The sequence below is a fragment of the Pezoporus flaviventris genome, unplaced genomic scaffold, assembly GCF_033815535.1.
Source record: "Pezoporus flaviventris isolate CSIRO_AGI_PZ_B2104156 unplaced genomic scaffold, CSIRO_AGI_Pfla_v1 ptg000083l, whole genome shotgun sequence".
NCBI lineage: Eukaryota > Metazoa > Chordata > Aves > Psittaciformes > Psittacidae > Pezoporus > Pezoporus flaviventris.
Genome location: NW_026892631.1, coordinates 8,649,675 through 8,675,160, shown reverse-complemented (window position 1 = coordinate 8,675,160; position 25,486 = coordinate 8,649,675). Strand labels below are relative to the sequence as shown.

At 42.7% G+C, this 25,486-nt stretch overlaps 1 long non-coding RNA gene across 1 annotated transcript in view; it reads left to right on the top strand.

The window, feature by feature from the left end:
• The window catches only part of LOC133280454 (uncharacterized), a 72,913-nt gene that overhangs the window by 33,594 nt on the left and 13,833 nt on the right, over positions 1 to 25,486 (top strand). The window contains exon 2 of the long non-coding RNA XR_009747172.1: positions 23,984 to 24,091. This is a non-coding gene — a long non-coding RNA (uncharacterized LOC133280454). The remainder of the gene's footprint in view (positions 1 to 23,983; positions 24,092 to 25,486) is intronic.

Sequence of the window (25,486 nt, the reverse complement as noted above, 5' to 3'; positions counted from 1 at the left end):
CTTTCTAGGGCTCTATCTGTTTCTTCCATGATTCTCTCCCTGCTTTTTGATTTTTAGGGAGCTTTCACATTCTGTAGGAACCCATTATTTTTGCTTCCCCATGAATCCTCCCCTTTTGCTTTACAGTGCCGCTCCTTAGTGCGTTCTAAGGAAACATAAAGCATTCAGAGACTCCCATGACCTGTTTGTAGGAATTATCCACATTTTCTAGGACTCTGTAAGTTTAATTTCTAAGAATTCCTCTTGCTTTACAGGAATTTTCCATGATTTCTGTGGATGCAGCTGGTTTGTGTTCTAGAATTCACCTCTTTAGCTTTCTACAATTTGACCCTTAACACTTCCTAGGACTTTTCCACATTTGAAAGGAATTCATTTACTAGGAATACCAGTCTTTGGCTTTCTAGGAATGGCTCTCCTCTGGTTCCTAAGAAATCCTCATGTCTCCTTTGTGCATTCCCTATCTACCTCTTAGGAATGTCCTTACCTGCTGCCTGGGAATTTTTCTTCTGCTTTTAAGCAATTTCCCATTGCTCTCTAGGCCTGCCTACACTATGAAGGAGTCTTTTGTGCTTTTTAGGCTGAGTTCTTCATTGGCTTTGCAGGAATGCCTTATTTGCTTTCTAGTAATATGCCCTCATCTTTCTATGGATGGTCACTTGTTTTGAGGAAACCCGGATTTGATTCCTGGCATTTCTTCCTTTCTCAAAATTCCCCCATGGCCTTACAGGAAATCCCCCAGTCTAGGGAACCCCTGCTTGATTTCTAGGAAGACCCCCTCTTTTAGACAAATTCAGTCTTATTTCTGGGAATTCCTCTCCGCTTTATGGGAATTCCCTACTGTGCTCTCAAGGAAAGCCCTGCTTGCTCAAGGAATTTTCTCTTTCCATTCTAGCAGTTCCCCAGTGCTTTCTGGAAGGTCCCTGTGTTCTCTCTAGTCTTTATAAACAGCATCTGTTGGAATGTGGTGTTCTTTTTCCCTTCTTTTTGCCTTGCTGTGAATTCCCTGCCGCTGTCAAGAATCTGTTGCTTGCTTTTCTTAGAAATCCTCATCTGTTTTCTAATAATTCCCCTCTTCCTTTCTAAGAATTCCCCATCTACTTTCCAAAACCTTCTGTGCTCTCTAGAAATTCATTCCTCGTTTACCAAGAGTTCTTCATTTGCTTTCTAGGAATTCCCTGATTATTTCCTAGTTTCCTTTCCTGGTGTCTAGTAATTCTCTGTTCGCTTTCAGGAATTTCTTGTCAGCTTCCTAGGAATGACAGATCTGCTTTCTGCGAGTGCCCCATCCTCTCTAAAAATTCCCTGATTTCTTTCTAGGAATGTCCTGTTTGCTTTCTAGGGATTCCCTTGTGCTTTTAAGGAATTTTCAGTTTGCCTCTCGGGAGCTGTGCAGTGCTTTCCAGGATTCTTGAGTTTCTCTTGTATGACCTTTCTGCTCAGCTTTGTAGGAATTCCTGTGTTCCTGTGAACTTTTCATGTTTCTAAGAAATCCTCATTTTAAGAGTTTCCAAATCTGGAATATTCCAAGGAATTCCCCTCCCCCCCCCCCCTTTTTTTTAAGGACTCTTATCTGGGGTTTGTAGAAAGTGAACTCCTGTAGGAATTCTCTGGTGTCTTCTCTATAGGCTTTATACAGAGATGGGGGGGGAACCCCAAAACCAATCCCCCAAAACAGCACAGAGTATATAGAATCATAGAATAGTTAGGGTTGTAAAGGATCTTAAGATCATCCAGTTCCAACCCCCCTGCCATGGGCAGGGACACCTCACACTAAACTATGCCACCCAAGGCTCTGTCCAACCTGGCCTTGAGCACCACCAGGGATGGAGCATTCACAACCTCCCTGGGCAACCCGTTCCAGTGCCTCACCACCCTAACAGGAAAGAATTTCCTCCTTATATCCAATCTAAACTTCCCCTGTTTAAGTTTGAACCCATTACCTCTTGTCCTATCGCTACAGTCCCTCCCCAGCATCCCTATAGGCCCCCTTCAGATACTGGAAAGCTGCTATGAGGTCTCCACACAGCCTTCTCTTCTCCAGGCTGAACAGCCCCAACTTTCTCAGCCTGTCTTCATACAGGAGGTGCTCCAGTCCCCTGATCATCCTTGTGGCCCTCCTCTGGACTTGTTCCAACAGTTCCATGTCCTTTTTATGTTGAGGACACCAGAACTGCACACAATACTTCAAGTAAGGTCTCACGAGAGCAGAGTAGAGGGGCAGGATCACCTCCTTTGACCTGCTGGTCATGCTCCTTTTGATGCAGCCCAGGATACAGTTGGCTTTCTGGGCTGCAAGCCCACACTGCCGGCTTATGTTAAGTTTCTCATATATATCTCTTCATATAAAGATATGCTATCCTTATACTGAGGATAAGGGATCTGTGCATATCCCACGTATGGCCAGACTTCTAATGCTTTACAATGCATTTGCTCTAAGTATGGCTTGGTGGTTCTGGGAATTCACTTATTGCAATCTGGCTCTGCGAGCTCATCTTTCATGCCCTTGTTTTTTGTATAGTGGAGCCTCTTTAACTTGAAGCAAATTTGGAAGTCCAGAGTGAGGCAGCTTGTTTGAAATGTTGAAGTGCCAAGGCCATTTGTAATTAAATTGCTTAGGTAAGTCCCAAATACAGTAAGTGCTTGGGTCCTTAAGTGTGCTGCTTATGTCTGCTTGGAGCATACTAGAAACAAATAAACCAGTCACTCCAAGTTCTTACAGGCTGCATTAATTTAGCTGGGTTTGTGAAACCCAAGCAACTCAGCAAATAAAATTAAATGCCTTGGGGTGGTAACTCTGTAGGAAAGCATAGCATCTTCTAATCTCCTTTTCTGATGGACAATGGTATGCTGTCTTGCTGCCTGCAGCATGGGAAATGCGCAGGAGTTGTTCACAAGCCCTGAAACCATAGTGGAAGAAATTTAGGACTTTGCATTTAATCTCATACCAAATCCATGGGTTTTCCAAACCTGACCCTCGTAATGCAAACCATAACAAGTTTAAATGTTTTCCTCCCTCATTTCTTTGTCTTTTATTGCTGCAGATGTTTAACTTGAAATTACGGAATGACAATCGGAAAGGTCAAGGTAGCTTTTTGTTATTCACCTGATGCAGTTTTTGTTGTGTTGACATCATACACTGACCACATTGTCAGCTAAAGAAAAGTTTTTCTTCATGCACCATTGTCAGCTAAGCCTTCCCTTATCATTTTGCTCAGCTATTTGTTTGGTTATAGTTAAATTATTCAGGCTTGGGTTTGTTGAATCTTTCGGGTCACTGCTACCAAAAAAGATAAGGCAGTTTATTAAGTGTGCACATACAGTGATGGAAGAAGGCAAGGGGAGTGAGTGTGATAAATGGAGAGTGTGCAGCTTATCTTTATTCATGAAGCCCTTGAGGGTGATGGAAAAAGGGTACCAGAAATCCACGCAGGCTGGTGACTCATCCAGCCATATTTAACTTTGTTCATCCTGGTTGCCTCAGCTAATGCACACATGAGGCTGTGCCAAGCCTTGTACTTTGCCTACCTTGCATTATTAATGCTCCCAGAAGGGGTTACATTTGTCTACTGCTGGCTGGGGTGAGACTGGCACTGCTGCATATCTGCTGGATGCTGCATGTGGAGCTGTGACATTGCAGCTCTATGAATGTTAGTACTGAGCAGACACAGCTGGGGCAGAGCAGGTTCTAGTGTTTTCCAGTGCTGCCAATGGCTGTGTTCCAGAAATACAGCCCTCCTGAGTTCTGGTATATTTAATTAGGGAGATCATGACAAATGCACAGATAAAAAACCAAATCCAACTGCTGCTATGCATACTGTGGCCTGTTTATGTTAGGGAAGAGACGGATGATCCTTTGGAAGTTTAGGTAATGGCCTTGCTATTTATTCACAAACAAATGTCCCCTGCTACATAATACTTCGGAATAGGTAATAACCTTTGGATATGAGGTTTTCATAGCCAGGTTATGCAAAGGGCCTGTAGGGACAGGACAAGGGGCAATGGCTTTAAGCTGACAGAGGGGAGATTGAGATGAGACATTAGGAAGAAATTCTTCCCTGTGAGGGTGCTGAGGCCCTGGCACAGGGTGCCCAGAGAAGCTGTGGCTGCCCCATCCCTGGCAGTGTTCAAGGCCAGGTTGGACACAGGGGCTTGGAGCAACCTGCTCTAGTGGAAGGTGTCCCTGCCTGTGGTAGGGGCTTGGAACTGGATGAGCTTTAGGGTCCCTTCCAACCCAAACCAGACTGGGATTCCATACATGTAATGCAATAATCCTGTAATAAATTTGTGCAAGTGTATTATGCTTGATATAATTCCAATAAAGGCAGATGAAGGAGGCAGTAATGTAAATCAGAACAATTCCTTCTAATTTAAGAGGAATTTGAAGCTGCTAAAAATGCTGCCTTTCCAAGAGCACAAACTATGAGCACATATATTCAATAGGTTAATGCAAGACAGAACCCTAGTCTACATGCCTTTCCCAGAAGAGTTCTGAAGGAAACCAAGAGGATTACCTCCATGTCAGTACAGTACTGCCAACATCAGGCTTTCCCAGATCACAAGAACACCTTTAAAGTCAATACAATTGTAGTAGGTTTTTCATTTTTGTTTCTTTTTTGCCCCAAGAGCTCTCTCATAACAAATGGTTGGTTTGAATTTTTAGCCTTTCTAAACAATGAGGTCTACAAATATACCCTTTTTTTTCTTAACAAAGAAAGGAAAAAACTAAGATAGGTTGACAACAGGCCTCCAAGGAAGACACAAAATATCATGAGGTGTGATAAAACTGGGGGTAGCTGGTAATGCTGCCCTTATTAGTTTTGTGTGTGCATTCCTTTGGGTTTAAAATATACCAGTACTTGTCAGAAATCCAATTGCTTGGGCTATTGTGAATCTGAATTTCACCAGCACTCTTTCCCTCCCCAAGGCTGATGCTGTCACTTTGTTAGATATTTTGTTATTGGGGGTTATGGCAGGCACATGCACAGGACTATTTCAAGCCCGTTTCTCTATACTGCTGCAATATTGGGTCTTCTAGGTACAAGAAGCAAATCTTTGCTTGTCTTTATTTCATCCCCATCTGTTACTAATGCAAAATGACTGAAAAAGTCGATTTTTAATTAAAAGTGAAAAAACAACAGGGTCGATACGTGTTAAGATGTATTTGGTTTAGGTCGCACTTCACCCAGACATCAACGTTTCATGCTGAATACTCAATGGCTGCTATTGTGTAGCAGATCAGCATGTCTTGGGCAGTAATTTTGCCTAATGAGGTGGGTAATTCAGATAAGAGGTAAGTGGTCAACCAGGCAAGTAACAGCCAATTTTTAATTGCCATGAGAAGTGTTTACAAGATTGCATACATCAGAGGGCTATGACATGACGGGAGACTTTGAAGAAGTGTGCTCCATAAAACAAGCCTATGGTCTTCTTGCAACAGCTGATATTCTCCAGGCTGTTCAGGAGGTGAGGTGTGGCTGCCCCATCCCTGGCAGTGCTCAAGGCCAGGCTGGAAGGGACTTGGAGCAACCTGGTTTAGTGGAAGTTGTCCCTGCACATAGCAGGGGGCTGGAACTGGATGAGCTTTAAGGTCCCTTCCAACCCAAACCAGTCTGTGACTCTGTATTTTTAAAACAATAGTAAAATCAATTGTCTTTCAAACAGATGCTAAAGAATATCTGGCTGTTGGTCTTTTGTGTTTATCTTCCTTTAAAATGCATGAGATTCCTCACCTTACAGTGAAATGGCCCCAAAGAGCTTTGTGGAGATGATGCAGCTTGTATATGGAAGCAATAGCTATTAGATATTAATGGCCTGATTTGTCATTAGGTGATTAGTACAGCACACCCCAATTGTGACAACCAGATGTTTGTCACATCCCCGCTAGCATACTTTGTCTATAAGGTAGCAGGAAGGAGGGAAGAGCAGTGAGACATTGCTGTGGAGGAAAACAGCTACTTCATATTAAACAGTTATAAACGGCCTGCTAGAGTGAGTGCCTGTCTCCTGCTTCAGCCTGAGCGTGCTCCTAAATCAGCGGTACAACAGATGCCCTTCCTGTGCCAGATTCTGTGTGTAAATTAAGAACAGAAGTAGCATTGATTATAGGGGAAATGATAAAGCTTGAAATTACTCTGTGTGGATCTGAGCGCTGCTTGCCAGCAGTGCATATACATATTTCAGGTTGAATCAGGCCCTTCGGGTCTGGCCTGGCAATGAAGGACAGAACTAGATGATCTTTAAGGCCACTTCCAACCCAAACCACGCTGATTCTGTGACAGTGAACACATCCAATGTGAGTGACTAATCATAGAATCGTTAGGGTTGGAAAGGACCTTAAGATCATCTAGTTCCATTTCAAATAACCTTGATAAACCTACTAAGCGATTATTATGCTCGAAGTTGACCCCTCAATATCCTTTCCTGCTCCCCACCACGGTGATGTCCCCATCCCTTAACTCTTCTTTCTCCAGCCATTTTAAGTTGGCTCTGCAGGGCTGAGTTCAGGCTGTGGGGCACCACAGAGCTCTTGCTGCTGTGACACTATTGCTGGTGTAAATGATGGGTGGAAGAATGATGGTTGCTGCAATTGGTATGCAAAATGTTTGTCTACAAGCTGAGTGACTCATTAATTACAGGCTATAAAATGCTACTTTGCTTCTCCTGCCCCTCTCAATCTAATTTGTAGGCATTTAACTCAGCCTTCTCCAGATAATGCATGGATGGAGACAATGAAAAAATACTCAATAAAATCACTGGTTTAGCTCTGCCAATTTGCCTCATCTCTGAAGTGACCCCTCAGGAGTGCAGCTGAAATATAAAACTAAGCTGGGGGAAGGATTGTCATTGACAGTTTCTGATAGATGAGGATTGTTTGTGCTGCTGCTTCTTTCTTACTCCTTGAAAGTGGGATTACTTCTGTTTACATGCTAAAAATGGGTTTGATCTTATTGATAATTTATCTATGTTGCCATATATTATTTTTGCCTTGAATTTCTCAGAGGGTGAAACCTTCACAGCATCCCTAGGCAACCTGCTCCACTGTTTGACCACTCTCACAGTAAAAACTAATTTATGTGTTTAGATGGCATTTCATGTCTTTTGTGCCCCTTATGTCATGTCCTGTCACTGGACACTACTGAGAAGAGCCTGGTTCCCTCTTCTTTGCTCCCCCTTGTCAGGTATTAATAAAAACTGAGATCCACGGCCCAGCAGTCCCAGCTCTCTCAGCCCCTCCTTGCAGGGGAGATGCTCCGGTCCTTTCCTCGTCTTTGTGGCCCTTTGCTGGAATTGCTCCAGTAGGTGCACGGTCCCAGCATTCCAGCTGTGGCCCCACCAGCACTGGGTTATGAGATGGGATTACCTTACCTACCTTGACCTGCTGGCAGCCCTGGTAATGCAGCCCAGGCTGCTGTTGGCTGCCTTTGCCAGAAGGGTGCTTTGCTGGCTCTTGGGCACCATTACTTTTTGGGCAAATTGCTTTTGCTGCTGCTTCTTTCCACTTCTATATCTCTTCCTGGTCCAGATGAAACAATGGGCGTGTTTGTTTCACGTCATCATCCTCGTGTTTTTGCTCTAAGTTTTTGCAGCCACTGAGCCTGGTTATCAAACACAACAGGACTCGGCTCTAGTAGACTCAAACCTTAATGTAGGAAGTGACTAAATGAGGCAGAACACACAGGCAAATACCCATCACTAGGAGAATGGAAAAGGGCAGCTTCTGAGGGATTGTATATTGTGTTAACTATTTTTCTTTCCTGCTAAATTAATGGAAGTCTACATGATATAGTTAATTAACGCCTATCAAAGTAGCTTAAAAAGGGCAGGCTGAAGAATCTTTGAGTAGCATCGTTACTCAGAAACTTTGAACACTGAAGTTTGTCACAAAGACCTCACCTGACAACATGTGCATGCTGTCTAAGGTGAAAAAACTGCCTAGAGTTTTACTTGCAGTAAACCAAGGAAGTCTAGTCAGAGGTGAATTCTAAGATAAAATATTGCCTTCAAGTTGGACAAAGTCTTGAGTGACATGGTTTAGTGTGAGGTGTCCCTGCCCATGGCAGGGGTTTGGAACTAGATGATCTTAAGGTCCTTTCCAACCCTAACTATTCTACAGTTCTGTGATTCTAAGTGTTTTTTATGGGTTCTTATATGAGCACAAGGTACTAAAGTCAGCAAGTCTTTATTACTTCTGATGTGCAATTGTGTTAGCTGTGCACAGGGAGAGTTTGTGCTGTTGTCTGCAGACTGATAAGCTCCATCCCCACAGGGCTGTGCTGCTGTGTGTTCCATAGATGTAACTCCTTAAGGTGAACACATATTTTGCTTGAATCTTAATCTTACCAGACAGATCAAAGTAAAACCAGCTTTACTTAGTCTTTCTTTACTGAAAATCAACCTGTAAAAGTACCTATGATTTGTCTTGGATTGCCAAGTGCTTACACAACAGCGTGTTAGAGATAGTAGTGCATTTAGGGTACAAAAGGGATACAGAAACTTGAATGTACCTAACAAACATCTGTCTGGTTCACTGCTTGACAACAAGAAAATTAAAGAGCTCAAGACTTTGTGCTTGTTTATCTGAGAATCAGAGCATTGTTCAGGTTGGAAGGGTCAGCAGGCTGCCCACGATTCCATAGATGGAAAATCTATATGGTCCCTGGGAAACCTGTTCCTGTGTTTGACCACCATCACAGTAAAAAATAAATAACTCTTATGGATTCTAAGAGGAAAAGATGGAATCAAGGGACTTTTTCCTTTGTACTTCTGTAGCAAGTTCCTTGTTTTGACTACATTGAATGTCATTCTTGTTTCTCCAAGTAGGAAAAGTTATGGTAGATCCACTGACAGTTATGGAAGTATAACTGAAAGGCAGTGCATAATTTCTGAGGTGACGATAAATGCTTGGAAAACTGTGTGAGAAGCACTGTATATAAAAAGATCTTTTTCTGAATGGATTTTAGAGCTAGATTTAGAGGAACCATACTGATTTCAGGCCCAGTTAAATGGAATAACAGGCTGAACAGATTAAGTGTTTATGTCCTTTAAGATAAACTCATGGCAGTATCGCTTGTACTTGTAACCTTCAAAGTGGGACAACAGCAGAATGCTCAGAGAAGCTTTTCCAATCTGTTTCACTCTCATATGTGCTAATCCCTCTTGTTTACTAACAGTACTTTAAAAAAAAGGCCAGCTTCAACTGAGAAATCCTTGGGTCTTTTAAGAAATAAATCCCTATTTTTTTTTGGTGGTGTTTTGGATTTTATAGAACAACGTATGATTTGTGTTCATGTCCCATTTCCATTCATTGCCCATCAGCCCCAGGAGCTTCCAAAGAGGAGAGGAAAGGTGTAGTTCCCTTCCATTTTTTGAGGTAATTTTGGACAACAAAGTTGGGCTTCACTGGGCTTCTCATGGAGGGTGGTGATGCTCTCATGCACTGTGAATTTATCAGGGGAGATTTTATAAACTCGTGCTGCACCAAGCCAGCATAGCCCTATTGTTATTGAGGGCATTGCAGCAGGGATTTACTGCAGCTGAAATCTGGACTCGTTTTCTTTTATTAAATAGATTGCCACATCCCTTGACAATGGCTATCAAGAGCTTATTCTTTGAGAAACAAAATGTGTCATTTGTGTGTCAATGACAACATGCGCTGCCTGCATTTCAAAACTCCTCAGGAGTGTTCAGAACTGCCGCCTCTCTGGGTGAGAAGGTTGTGCTGATAAATACAATGTGCTCAAAGTTCTGCCTTACAGGAAGAACTTGATGCCCTGTACATGTGATGTTCTTTATTTACTGATGCTCCTGGTATTTTGAAGCATGTCGCATTCTGAAATGTTGATGTGTAGGAGTCATTTATCTCTGCGTGGTTATGAATGGTACATAGGCAGAGATAGGCAAATGGGACTGACTGCTTGGGATTATTTTGGGTGTGTAAATGTACAGCAAACAGGAAAAAAAAAAAGCTCTATGGGGTGGTGTTGGCTTTTCTCCTGTATAGAAACAGGACCCAGTTTCAGTCTGTTTACACTGGAAGTACAAGCATGCACACAACTACTGTAGTTGCAACAGGAGCAGAGGGCCAAAGGGAAGACACAAAACTATCATAAACTCCACTATCAGGCAGGGTGGCATTTGTGAGCGTGAAGCTGGATTCGCATCAAGGTCCTCCTTCCTAAGGGAGGTAGTTAAAGCAGCAAGATTCTCCCTTTAGATTTCCTCTTTGCATTCCAGTATTTCAATGTCGGCCCTGGTTTAATTTGCTAATTTAAAGTTTAGATGTAAGCGCACTTAGTTACCTGATAAAACAGTTTTCCTAGTGATGCACGCTCCTTTCTTTCTCTTCTGTGTGCTGATCTTCCTTCCTGTGAGCCGTACAACTGAAGCAGACAGCAAGCAGATTTCCACCTAAGCTCCAACTTTCCAAGGAAGTTCTCCTGCAGTGACCAGGTCTAATCACAAAGCTAAAGGCTCTGTCACGCCAGTGGAAGTGTGTCATCTCTGCCCAGTGGACACTGGGAGGGTTGGGTGTGAGGTAGGACTGGGTGCAGAGTTCTTCAGTCAATTTGGATCATGTGAAGGCATTGCTTAACACCCTGTGGGTAAGAAAATATCCCCAGGCGCAATTGTTTGTTATGTGACATTAAGACTCTTAATGTAGCTGGCATTATGTTTTCAGGAAGATTCAGCAAATCATAAACTGGACAGAATGAAAAACATAAGGGCAGGTTAAAAAGCAAGCTTCCCAGTCTGCAAACCCAGATGGAGTAATAACTGGGCTGTGTCTTTCCCTGGCAATGTGAACAGCCTGCACAGGGCTCTCTTTGCTGTATTCCCAACATTTATGTCTCTTGTATGTGACTGAATAGGAACAAGGGACTCTGAAGCCAGTATTATAGGTATTGAAATGCTCTTTATTTTGTCTAGAACAGTCTTTCCTGTAACATATTCTTGATGGGGTCCTGTGGGTTGGGCTATATTTCATCCATAGCTGTACAAAAGGGAGCATTACAGTCCTTCAATCCTACTAGCAACCCTTGAGCTACAAATTTATGTTGTTGAAAGGCAGGTTAGGTCTGTTTGGTGCCTGAAAACCAGTGGTTACCTGATGACTGATCCACTGCATGAAGTCCTTCCTATGGAACAGCAGAAAGTCATGTGGCATGCTCAGCTTGATTAGTCCCGTTACTTACCACAGTGGTAACTGCTGAATGATGCCAGTGAACACAGCTAGCTTATGCAGTCACAGAGATGTTTTCTAAAAAGCTAATAAATGCATGACAAGGGTGATTCAGCTACTGCTAATCATGTCAGAGCCATAAAGAAATGTCTATTGGTCTAATATATGTGTGCTGTTCAACATGAAATTAAAAAGTGTCACAAAGTCATAGAATCCCAGACCAGGCCGGGTTGGAAGGGACTTTAAAGCTCATCAAGTTCCAACCCCCTGCCATGGGCAGGGACACCTTCCACTAGACCAGGTTGCTCCAAGCCCCTGTGTCCAGCCTGGTCTTGAACACTGCCAGGGATGGGGTAGCCACAGCTTCTCTGGGCACCCTGTGCCAGGGCCTCAGCACCCTCACAGTGAAGAATTTCTTCCTAATGTCTTATCTCTGTCTCCCCTGTTTACATTTGAAGGGTGCTCAGAGGTGGGGTAAAACGAAAAAGAAGAAAGAAGGTGGGGCTGGGGAGTGAGGGAACAGGAATGGGGATGACACTCAGTGAACCCAAAAGGCAAAATGAAGTGTTCAGCTAACTAAAAAACCAGTTTAGAATAGCATGCTTGTTTATGTGGACTTGTGATGTTAAGGTAATGTACAGAAATGAATTGGTCCAAAAATGTTTTCTTTCAGTTTATTACTAATAATTGCATTTCAAAACAGTGACATATGTTTAGAAAGCCAAAATCCCGTCTTTTTGCTGCCTCTGTGTGTTGCTGTGAAGAAGGTGCTTCCTGCAATATTCACTGCTTTTTCCTGAGGCTTTTTCCTGAGGCTTTCTCAGCACAGCGGAGATGCAGGGGCACAGGGCAGAAAGTCTCCCTTAGCTGTGGACGGCAGCATGACTTGCAGAGTTCCCAAACTGCTTAAAGCATTATACTCAGGCTTAGGCTGACAAGGCTCCTAGATCTGTGGTCCATGGCAGGGAGTGCTTTTGTCTGACATTAATTTCTTTGGGTAAAGAGAGGCTTTGGCACAAACCACCGAGAGTTGAAGATGATGATCTGGCTGGAATTTTTTAAAGGCAATTTTTAGCTAATTAGTTTTATTTGCCCTAGAAACAATAGATATTCAGAGAAATACTAATATTTCTAACCTTTCATTCTGTTTTAGAGTACAAGCTGGGACTTGCTCCAAAATACTGGCATTTTCAGAGGAATGAGGAACACTGTTGCTGTTTTCCACTGGCTGAGCTCATCATGATCCTTGCAGCTTCCTCTTTCCTTTCTGATTTGGTGCTGCCCTAATAAACACTGCCTAGTGCGAGAGATGCTTCTTTCTTCTCCCAGTTTTCTCTGTAGCCTCAACTCCTCCATATTCAAGCATTCTGTGCCCTTGCAAATGGCATAAGCTAAGCTTGTCCCACTTGGAACTGAAGCTCATTTGGGTGTACTCATAACCCTGCCATCTTTTGCTGTTGCCATAATTCTCAGTGTTTTTCTCCTCTCCTGAACTACATGGTATGTCAATTGTACATCAATTCTATTTTTCCACTGGAATGTCAATTCCATTGGTATGTCAATTTTTCCATTGGAAGGATGCAAAGGACTTGTGTACCTGATCATGGTACTGTGGCGTAATGAGTCTGTGGCTTTGCGTGTGTCCATTGCCAGTGTGAACTAAACCAAACACTTTAGTTAGTTTGATTGCATGTCTGAGAGTAGAAATGACTTGTCTTTGCAAACACCCAGAGTTGTTTAAGATGCAATTGCTTCCTGGGTACCTTAAAACCATTTACTGGTTATTCCTAGTCCTGTCATATTAGAAGCTGGTTGATCTTTATGACTGGCCCAGTTTTCTTCAGGGCAAACCCAGGTGCTTTAGGGCCTAATGAAACTGGGTTAAACCAGACAAGTGTTTTTACATTTCAAAGTTACTGAATGTGGACCTGCATTTCTGTCACACTTAGCTCTGGGGTCACTGAAGCTTTCTACTTGGTGAGAGATTAAAGTTCAGAGTAGAAGCAGAAGAAGGGATTGTGTCTTTGCTCTGCATGGAAGCTTAATGATGATAAAACTTCCCCAGTTCCTACTGAAACAAATGAATCTAGTTAGTAAGTGCAGGAGCAGGCCCTGGAGATGTGTGATCCAGGCTGGGAAGATTTGAAGCCCCACGTCAATCAGTTCAAAGTTTAGAAAACTGCACTAAAGTGTTGCTGTTTGGTCATTTCGGGATCCTCTTGTGAGATGTAGCTACTTTATTTCTGTGATGATTTCCACAATGGTGGCGTTTTACCTTTTGGAGGCTTCACTGAAGTGTTGCATAATATTTTGAGGTTTAGATTGTAAGAAGTATTAGAAAAATACAGCTATTTGTAACATTGGTTTATTATGTAGACAGTTAAATGTCTGTTTTATCAGATGTCTAGTACATGTTGTTACAGTAGAATTGTGTATCATTATTGTGCTGTACAATGTACAATGATAGTCGAACAAATCAGTTTGATAAGCCACAGTTCAGTTTATGCTTAAATGCATATTAAAAATAACAAAGTTAAGAGGAAATGTTCCTTAACTTACAACTGATCTAGAAGCCACTTTGTTTATTAGTGGTAACTGCTGTTTACAAGTGTTTCTGGCATTATAGCACAGGAAACCAAACTAAAAGGTTTTAGTATACCTTTGTGCATCTGAGCTCTATGAAAGATGATTTCACAGAATCATAGCACTGACTTCAAAAGATACTTCTGTGCAGCTGGTACGAGAACTGTGCGCATTTGTCTGAATCATTCTGGTGTAGGGACTGAGCAAGAGACTGTTCTTGAAAGAACAAATTATTTAGTTCTGTGTAAGCAACAGAAGCTTGGCCAAGGGCTGACTGGAGCAGGAGAGGATTTCTTTAAGAGAGCAAGATAGAAAACTGTTTCCTCTAGCAAACTTCCAAATTAATATAATTTGAAAGGAGGTGTGCTTACTGACTTTCAGTAGGGACTTGAAATCTTTATCAGTGATTGATGAAGAATATGTTGAACCTACTGAGATTGCAGGTTGTATTTCCAAGCATTTTAAATTAAGTAAGCACAATTCTTTTTCTGGCACTTTGTCTGTCTTCATAAAAATTCTATGTATATCTGTATACCTTCCAGGGAGGAACTGATTTGTAAAGGAGTTCTATACAACCAGCTGAAAAAAAAAGCAGCTTGGCTAAGATGATGCGAGGAAGAAGGAAACGGGGACAGAGGAGATAGCTTCTCTCTGTGGCAAAGAAAATACTCCAGCTGAGAAACTCAGGTTTTCTGTTCATGCTCCAAATAAAATACACTTCCCATCTCCTTATGAGGTTAGATTCAAACTGATCCGATGACATTGAGAAAGAGGTGCCTACACTGCTGTATGAGTCATGCATATCAAGTAGCCGTGCAGCCTCACTGGCATTTTTCCCATTTACCTTTTTTTTTTTTTAAAGTCAAAATTGATTTCTTGGGATATCTGTATGTGTGTGCACACCTGCTTTTAATAGACAAACCTTAGACCTTCATGCCATAAAGCTTTGGCTTTAAGCATGTTTTCATCCTCTATTCCTTCCCCCTCCTGCTGAATTAATATAGGTTTGTGCAGTCTGTTTTCCTAGGTCATGCAATATTAATGTAAAGCCCTTCCATCTACAGCTTCTTCTCTCTTGCTATCATCCTTGCTTAATATTTCTGCAGTATGCTCCTGGTTCATAGGTGTCAGCATGCAAATTCAGTGCCAGAAACATGTAGTGTTAATTCCAGAATAAGCAACTCCCACAATAAAGAGCTAACTCGCATGCAAAAATCTGAGAAAGTAACAGATTGCATGAGGAAAAGTATGAGACCAAAGTCTTTTTAAGGGATCCCAGAGGGCTGGAAGACCCCTATTAGAAACACACTGCCTGTGAAATGAAATCAAAAGAGTGAATGGCTCCCAGAAACCCATTAGGAATAAAGCTGTCAGAAATATTTGCAGAGGCACTGGAAGGGCTTTGTCCCAGGGACCGTGTGCTGTGCTCTTTGCCTGAATTTCACACTCGAGACCTTCAGCTGAGAATGTTTTGCCCTAATCCAGTCTTGACTGATCCACCAATGGAGTTAAAAAGAGGTATTGGCTAATAATCAAGAAGGGCATGAGGTACAGCAATATGTCAAGAATAGCTGCTTTGAAATGCAATAGAAGTACTGAAGAGTTCAGCAGCAAAGTAAGATAGGCATAATCCTGCATCCTGGAGAAGGCAGAACCTGACAGTGATTCTACAAAAGTATTGTGATTTCTTAAAAGCTTGAAAATGAGAAGTTGAAAGGTTTTGATGATCAGCCACATTTCATGAATGGGTACAAGAAAGAGCTATTTCTGGCTGTATACGTTGCAGGGAGGAAAAGCTGTGATGGTGTCTGCCTTTCAGGAGAGAATATTGTTGAGAGAAAGATGTGTTCTTCTGGTAGATGTAATAAAAGGGCAATGACTTACCTATTTGTGTCAATGAAAATGGAACAAAGAGCTCTGCTCTCCATACAACACTTAAAGAACTGTTGCCCTTTGAGTTTGGGATTCTGATTCTTGAATGCAGGTCTGATGTGCAGGCTTTAATCTGTGCCAGAGATATCTTGGGAGCAGAAGCAGAAATATCCTTTGGAAGCATTGGATATAATATTAATTTGAGTGGGGATGGAGGGTAGTAACACCTCCTGAGCAGTTAGGAAAATTCTGGAAGGCAGTAGTGCAGGGCTGCACATTCAGATCTTGGTTCGAGCTCTTGGTTCAGCCACACTCTGGAAATGGTTTGCAGAAGGTCAGAAACTCGGAAAGTATGTGTGTCTGTGTATGTTTCTGAGAGGCAAGCATTGTTCATACCATCAAACCCAGAAATGTCGGAGTAGTAGTCTCTGACCATTACAGGTATTATGTGGGTTTATCTTAAAATCATCTACTGGTTCATTTTTATGGGTTACTAGTCCCTCTGGCGATTATGTGAAATGCAAGACGTTTTAGCATCTGCTTCTTTTGAGTCAGTGGTCTATCCTGATTTCTGGGTTTAGCTCTCCATTCTTCTGTACCTTCTCAGAAGAAGTTCTCCTTGCATGCTGATGGTGGCAGTGCACTCCAAAAGAGGAAGTGTTTTTGGAACCCTTGGGTGTTATCTGTGCTGCATCTTTCCAGATGGCTCAAAACCCTGGACACTGGTATAAGGTATTTTCAGAGAGGAAATTATTTCACTCATTTCAGCTTTTCTGGTAACGAATTATATCGAGAGTTACAAGCTGAGAATTGCCTGCCCTGAATAGTCCAAACTTTGATCTTAAGCTTTTTTAGCTGTTATTCCTGTGGAGTGCAGCTACTTTGCTGCCTCATGCTGATAACCCTGTTGCATGTCAAGGACTCGTAACCTGAATAATCGGTTTCCTAGAGATGTACCCAACAAGCTTTGCCTTAAAATTTCACATTTGGAAAAGGGTAGAAAAAAATTCTCACACTGGCAAGTATTTTAAATTAAGAATAATAGGGATGTGGATATAGGGACAATGGGAATATCCTTCTAGTGCCTTGACAAATGAGCACTGCCAGGACACCTCTGGCATTTGGTCCTATAGCACGTGGAACTTGTGTGCTTGGCTGGGTATGCTGATAATCCAGATGGTTACAAGAATTTTCTAGGAGATAATCCTCCATCCTATAGAAAGGAATTTAGTAACCAGAATCCAAACTATTTTATCGACTTTGAATAGGGCCATGGTGTCCACAAATTTCCATGATATGGTTGGGCTGAAATCTCTGCTCTAGATGAAGAGAAAAGCAGTTATTAGGTAGTTACCCCCTTATGATAGCATCACACACTAATATTGAAGATTTAACTGAACCACCGTACAGCCTGAAGGATGTGCTTTTAAATGATAGAGAAATAGGAGGTACATTCTGGCTTATGAATTGGACACTATCAGCTGAGGCAAAATTCCCATTTCATTCATGGATGACTGGGGAATAATTTTTGTAAGAGAATAGTGATGTATGAATCAAATGTTTTTACTCTTACTGACAGGACAGTCTCTGTAATTACAGATGGGCTGTGCTTCAGTTGCCTTACACTTTCAGCTAATGATACTGAGTATTAGTGATTCTGTTGTATCTGCAGGAACTGCTTTGAGGCTGCAGTTCTGCAGAATGACTGCATATCCTGGAGTCTTGCACTGCTAAACTGAAGTCTTTCTGACTTGAAAATTAGGCCCCTAGTGCTGCAAGTGATTAGTGCAGAGTGATTATTTGTACCACAGAAAAATATGAATAAACTTGTGACAACGTGATTTCTTTGACACATTGTCTGTGTATATAGACAGCAGCTATTTTAGTATGAGATATGGGGAAGAAGTGTTTTGGGCTTTTAGAAGCATTTAGAAAATGCTGGTATGTGACAGAAAGTGAAGGCTTAAGAGTTTACATATTTGAAAAGGATGTTTCCAAAGATGATGATGCAGTTGGGGAAGAGGCAAGCTACATAATGTAAAACTCTTAAAATGACAGTCCTCCTTCACAAGGCCTCTCCAAAGGGCTTATAGGAGACAAAAAGATGATCTATGCTAGGTCTCAGAAGAGATGCTCCAGTGCAGGGAGCACAGTCCAGGACCAGAAGGCAGGAAAGGGAAAATGCAGGGGTATGCAGTGGGAGGGTGATGAATAGAAATTTGATGCTCGTGACAGATGCTATTGCAGCAGGGACAGCATGGGGCTAGAACTGCCTAATTGTCAGTAAGGACCTTTAACCGCAATGCTGGATGCAGGGGACTGAGCAGATGCTAACAACTTCAGCATTGACTTTGAACTGCAGCCTTGTCTTTACGGAGTGAAGTTTGCTTTCTGGATGGTTAAAAAATAACATATCTGACCTTTTATTTTACAACCCTTAAATTCTGAAAAAAACCCATGCTTCTGCTTTCTATACTTTACTATAAATTGTGAAAGTACCTTCCCATCCCATTTTTCTGAGTTGTTTTCATATTGGAGCCCTCTTCATACTGGCACCCTCTCCTGTGAACAGACTCTTATCCAAAGCATGGGGAGCTCCTTGTCCCCTTCTTGCTTTACCTTTGCCATTGACTATTCTGGGCTCTCTTTTCCAAGCTGTTCATTGGATCTTTCAGTCAAGCTGCTTTCTGGTGGGTAATGTCATAGAATCATGAAATAGTTACCATGCACTCTTGCCTATCAGCGATATCGGTCTGCAGAAAGCTGTGCCGCTTGTCAGACTTTCTCCATTTGCTGCCATTCAAATAAAGCTTGATCCTGTCTAGAAAGCCTTTATTAGAAAGGACTGCCACATACCCAGTGGCTTCAGAACCATCTGGGAACGTTGAGCATGCTGTCAGCCTGCTCCTAGTGAGCTGGCCACGCCATCTGCTTTATGCAAGTCTGTGTGGAATATCATAAAGTGTTTGCTTCAGAAAGTATTCCTCAATTACTGACACCCAAATGGTTATGCATATCCTTGCATGTGATACATGTCTCTCTGGCTCCTGCATCTGAAGCTGTATCTTAAAGCATGGTAAGGTGTGTTTGCACATATATGCTCAATTGTAGTAGCTTTAAGAAGCTCTGGTGGATATTGTTGTTTCTCCTATTGCAGCGAGTTTATTTTTTTTAAAACCTGTTTTTGTTCCCCCTTCTACATTCCCCAGTTAGAAGTGGTGATAATGGTCATGAAAGTGCCCTGAGTATTTGGAAACCTCACTGCTGATCCTGGGTGTGGGATGCCAGGCTATACTGAGATACTGCTTTCCCGTTATCACTGCTATTAGTTAAACGAGTTAACAGTAAGTATGGAGATGCCAATATATATATTGAAATCAGGAGGTGTGATGACAATGCAGCTCTTGCCCACCTCTCTCACAGCATTGGGAGCATGTGTTTTTCTGCTCACCTGTCATGTCAATTCTTTTGGACACACATTATTTGTCTTTTACTCTGTGCCATTTGCTGATAGATGAAATGCAGGCTCTTCACAAAGACCTCTACAGAGCAGGCTACTGATGACTGCAGAATAAGCTCTGTAGCACAAGGACTAGCTCCTGAATACAGACTTCACTGACAGAAGCATCTTTGTAGAACAGATTTTTTTGGCTTAGTTTTTTTCATCTCAATGCATGACAAAACCCATGATCATGCTTTTCTGGTTGATACAGGTTATAATTTTCAAGACACATTCAAGGAGTTAGGAGGATGTTCCTGTCTCTAATAGAGCAGCACTTCTGAGATGCGAGTTGTGACATTCTGTCGTTGCTTATGAAATATGGCAATCCAGCCTTAATGCAGCCATTGGATGTAGGTCATTCAGTTGGACATGCACAGCTGAAGACACACTACTCCTGTTGCAGTAAATGGTTATGGTTTTAGTGCTTCCGCATCTTGGAAAGCAAACTTGTTGAAGATGATTATTTGGAAGAGTGGCTGGATGAAGATAAAGACAAAAGAATTGTTGGCATAGGAAAATAATGGAAACTTGGCGGATGCTTCCTACACTGGTTTCTCTCCACTGTTTTGCATTGATTAATCACATTAATCACATTCTGCTCATAACTGCTTCCATCTGGAAGCGAAAAGAGTAGAGCCACTTCTTTAGGGCACTTTCAAGTAGTCATTTGTCTGGCTTAGAGGTCCGTAGGTTTTATCATCTCTATAAAATCTCTATAAATGCAATCTTTTGTGGTCTGGGTTTTATTTTTTTTCCTGAGGTGACTGTAGTTCTTAAACCCCAGCAGTTATTTGGGACAGTCCTTGCCATGTGAAATTCACTGTTTCTCTTTATGCTTCTTAATTTCTATTTTACAGCTCTCAATCCTGCCTGTGAGAGTGGTTGTATTTTTAGAAGGCGTTTGCTTATTGCTTTTATGTTCCTATCGAACTGCATCAGCTTCTGTTGCCCTTAAACTTGACCAGGATGGATTTCAGTGGTACACCTGCTCTCTCTTAAGTATTCTTCTTTCTGTAGCGGGCTTTTCCATAAATCAGTGAGGCAAAAGTGTACATCTGTAGTTGTTTGACATTGACATTTGGAAGCTTGGCTTTGAGCTAAAATCCTTTGTGCTCTTCCTTCAGTTTTTAGTGTGTTCAAGTACTGAATGTTAGATAACATCTCTCTGTGGGTTCAGTGTGAGATCTTAACATCATTGCCCTTATCGCGCTGTTAGCCTAGCAAACAATGTAATTCATTGGTTACTTTGACGTTGCAGACCTTGCTTTATGATGTAGACAAGCCAGTGAATATTTGGGAAGCCACAGAGGCTTGAGGGGAGCTGCAGCCAGAAGTCAGATGCCTGAAGCAGGAAGGGCTGCCTGCCGGGTGTCTGCCTCCAGGTTTCAGGCAGCTTTGTCTGTCGCCTACCTCGCTGTTAGCTGGGTGAGCTGGCTGAGTACCAGGGCACAACGATGTACCACAGGGGGAAAAACCCACTAAAAAAGACAGGAAAGGCAAATGCAAAGTGACCGTTGTGAATTCGCAGCGCTCTTCCCAGAGGAGCCACGTGCGCGTCCTGCAGCACTAACGCAGCCTTTCCTTCCTGGGCACCACACATCATGGCCGATGTTAAGGGTGAGTGTGGGGCAATTTGAGGGCAACTTCCCTGCATGGCTGTGAATCCGGGCCTGGATCAGAGGAGTTTGGGTCTGAATTTGTCCCAAACACCTGGAGAACCCAGGAGCTGGTGCGTCCTCATCTGCTCCATTACAGATCCAAAGGGCGTCAGTCGGAGGGGTGGGGGGAGGGAGAGAGGGGCAGCCATGAGGGGAGAGGAGCGGCGGCCATGATGGAAGATCGTGAGGGGAAAGAAGGTGCGGCCATGCCAGGTGAAGGGGCGGTCATGTAGGGAGATGGTGAGGAAAAAGAAGAGGGCAGCCAAGAAGGGAGATCGTGAGGGGAGAGGAGGACTAGCCATGAGCGGTGAGGAGGTGTTGTGAGGGGAGAGGAAGGGTGGCCATAAGGAAAGATTGTGAGGCGAAAGGAGGGGCAGCCATGAGGAGAGATCATGAAGGGAGAGCAAGGGCAGCCATGGGGCATGAAGAGTGGCCATGACTGGTGAGGGGCAGTCATGAGGGGGGATCATGAGGGGAGAGGAGGGGTGGCCGTGAAGTATAGGGGCAGCAGCTGTACAGTGTGGGCAGCTATGGGGGGCAGATGAGGGGTGGCTGCAAGTGGAGATCATGAGGGGCAGCCATGAGGGGAGATCAGTTTGCCCTTAGTGACATGGGTTAATGGTGGGCTTGGCAGTGCTGGGATAGTGGTTGGACTTGATCTGAAAGGTCTTTTTCGACCTTGTTGATTCTGACTCTACTGCTTATCTGCCTGTTTTACCCATTTTAGCACATACTGCAAATCTTACATTCGCATTCAAAGAAACACTTGTGCCTTAAATATTGTCTTGCTTCCATGTTGAATTTCCATCTCTAGCACGCATTTGACTTTTTTCTGTAGTGCATTATGCTAGGATGTGTTTTGAGGGGAATGGAGCAGCAAGTGGGCATGGGCTTTGATAGAACACTCCATCAGTACGCTCTGGAGCTTTAGCATAGCAAGCCATCAATTAATTCCCTTACAAATCCTTAATGATGGAAACTTTCATGTTGTTTAGACCTTTTCCCTTGCTTTGTGCATTATGATGCATTAATCTCTCTTTGCAGTTCCCTTTTTCCCTAGGTTTACACCCCTGGAAATGCATTCTCAGGCCAGTTGCAGTTGATACAAGAATTAGCTTTTGCCTGACATGTTTCAAATGATTTACCTAAGGAGCAGAAATAATATCTGGAGCTAATTTCACTAATTTCACTGCTATTACCTAGGGCTGCATATAAATCACTGTTTCACTTTTCATTTCCTTGACCACTAATTTTGCTGTTCTCTCTGGAAGCGCTGACTGGTGCCAGAGCAACCATTATCCCAGATTTTCATGAGACAGTCTGTTATTTTTACTTGAAGCAGGATCTATGATAAATTAACTTCATTAACTTCAAGCCAGTGCCCAGCTTTTGATTTCTTATCACTTTTTGATTTTGCTCCGAGATCACTAGCTGCTAAAGCATAACGTCAGTTTTCAATCAGAACTGGAATTCATCTCCCCTTTTAGAGCTTAGGGGCAAAAGGTCTGTTGTGAAGCAACCTTCCCATGCACTCTGGGGCATAATTTGTCCCAAAGAAAACTTGGGACAGATAAAGATGTGTCCGTTGTGCTGATTGTTGATGTGGATTGGTGCAGGCAATGGGGAAAACTGTCCAGTCTTGGGATACTCTGCAATATTTATGTGAAATTTACCCAGTGTGGCCCTTTCTGCTCTCTCAGGGACAGTGCTGCTCCACACTGGCACTGATCCACTGCTTCTGACTCTGGAGCGTGCAGCTCCGTCCTAAAGAACCTGGAGCCAGATCCGGGCAGTCAATCTCAGCCACACTGCAGTGGCCAACTGGGTTCAAGCACAGTGTCTCAGCGCAGACTTGCTTTGCCTGTAATTTGCGCCAAATAATTAACTTGAGTTTAGTCCCTTCTTAGCTGATAACATCTGCAAGGATCAAATTTTGAACAGAAAAATTTTCTTGACCTTCTTCACCCATCAACAATTTATTGCAGCTTGGTCATGTGAAAGAAGCCTCGAGTTCTTGCGGGAAAGGCTTTGCTTTGGTGGGAAGGTATTCTTGGAATTGCTGTTGGCCCTTACACCTTGTCACCAGCAGGCTTTTAATGCTCTGCCTAACCTCGTCTGGGACCCCAAGCCACATATTCTGCCTAAGGGCCTAGGGGTTTCATTGAAGCTCAGGCTTAGACACCCAGTCCTTGCACCATGTTGTGGATATAGCTGTTCCTAGGTCTGTTCCTGGATTGTTGTTTGGGTTTCCTGAACTAACCTTGGACATGAATTGGTCCTTTACATCTGCCTGGTGATCACATGACCGTTGATAGGACATGCTGCTATCACCACCCCCTTCTGCTTGCCCAGCTCTGGTGCTGTGGTGCCTGCCCATGGGTTTACTGCCCAGCCTGCATTGTGGCCACTGCTAGCTCTTGGCTCACCATCACCTTGTAACGCAGCTCCCTGACAGTTATACAGTAATAACAAATAAGATTTTATGCCTTATCCTGTAAGACTTTAAAGTGCTTTGTAAGAAGCAGCAGGAGTTTGTCTACTTCTTAGATAGGGAGGAAATAAATGGGTGATGATCATGCAAGTGAAACAGAGATGCTGATCAGGAGAAAGCACCTACTTCTGATTTACCAAGTAACAAGATATCCATGATGACGGGCTGAGCTTTATTTCTTGTGACTCTGATGGGTTTTCACATCCTCATTTCCTTCTTGGTGCCCCTTTCCTTCTGGCACAGGAGAGTTGGGATACTGCTGGGCTCTGTCATTGCCTCTTTGCTGATCTGCTGAAAGGTGATTTGAGAAACAGAAGCTGTCAGCTCTGTGACCCGAGTCAAAGCCAATTCATTAAGCTTTGGTGCTGTGTTCCTTGCAGTTGTAATTTAGCAGGGCTCTGTTGATTTACCCGTAAATTTAGCTCTTTGGCCTCTGAAAACCACCATTACAAAACAGGTAAAATTTTTAGGCTGTTGAAGCTGACATTACGGCAACTGGGTCTATAGCCTAATCACTAATCCTTGGAAACAAAAGAATCATTTTCAGTTCTAATAATGGCTTAAATAAAACATCTGTATGCTCTGCCTCTGTAATATCACTATGATTTATCAATAGACAAGCAGATATGGATATAGTCAGTATCTTCTGGGATTCATTTGGGTGTTTTCCTTAATTGAGCTGTATGATTTTGCCCTAGGTTCTGGAGAAAGTCTTGCTGACCCTGTAGGATGTGAAAGACCAATAAACTGTCATTGTGCGAAGTGTCTTCTGTCTTCATTTTGAACAGAGGATGCATCTGAAGGAGGTAAGTCTCAGGAATGGCTCTGTTAGTATATACTGCATTGGATAGTGCTTGCTATCAATGCCCTTGCTACAGGAAGTTACTTAATTCTGGCAGTGAAGACTGTCAGAGGCTGTCAAAAGAATCTTGGGGTGTATTAACCTCCCTGAGGAGGTAGGAGATAATGCAGGCTTGATCCTCCATTTTTTGGAACTGAATGGGAGCTAGATTATCCTGGAGCAACAAAATTTGGGTTAGTTCTGCTGTTCTCAGAACCTCAGAGAAATTTTACTGCCAGAAGTCCTCATCAGGGTGAACAACAGTTGTTTCAAAAATAGCTGGATGCCTTCTATTGACACACACTTAAACCTTGATCATATCTTTACCTTTGAATGTGCTATAAGATCCTAATGCCTGTCATCCAGTAAGATCATTAACAACACCCCCCCCCCCCCCCCCCCCAGCTACTTTTGAAAGGAGGTACCCAACACAGATCTTAACTAAGAAAGAAATCTTGTTGAGACATTGGATCTTTCAGGGAGGTGACACTAAGCTGAGAGAGGTCCCTAGTTGTTTTGGTTGGAAGTAATGTAGGTTGTCCTTGTTTTATGGTCTCTCAGTCAGGGTGCTGATGAGTAGTGAGTATGTTGCTCTGGTATCTTCACTCTGCAGGAAGGTGGAGCGAACACACATCCCTTCTCATCTTGGGCTGTGGAAGCTCACTGCAGACATGATCATTGAGGCACTTTTGTTAACATAGTGTGTGTGGGAATCAGAAGGCTTATTTATTAAGGGTTCAAACACTTTAAAGTTGTGAGCAGATGAGATCAGGAGAGACTGTTAGGCTTTCATAACTGACAGAATAGAATTATTTAGGCCATTTGCTAGGCAAAAGGTTTAGATCTTACACTGCCTAGCAACTTAAAAGGTCTCTGTATCCCAGACAGCCGTAAGATCCTGTGGAGCCAGACAAGTTAGACTAATCCTGCAGTGAAGGGCAAGGGACATTTCCTTAATAAAAAAAAAGACTATTTTTTTCTTGTTATATTTCAGTCATATATTATCAGGGGAACTTAAAAGGACATTGTTACATTAACCACATACTTAGCTCTTTGTGTTGAACACTTTATAAAGTTCTATCTTTTATGTCTCCTCTATAGTATTTTATGGATTAGCAATGTAAAAAAAATCCTGTGCTGTAACAGGACCTTATCGTTATCTGCAAAAGCTCGTGGAGAAGTGGGAGGCTTAAAATTGGAGTGAGGCTCAGAATTATCTGGGAGAACTTGGGTCACAGTTATTGCTGTTACTGTTGTTGAACTTCCAGCCTTCCTACTGGCAAATGGGAATCTTTCAACCCCAATTTACCTTGGAAAGTATGACTTGCTAGATCTGAGTTTTAAACAAGGTTTTACAGCC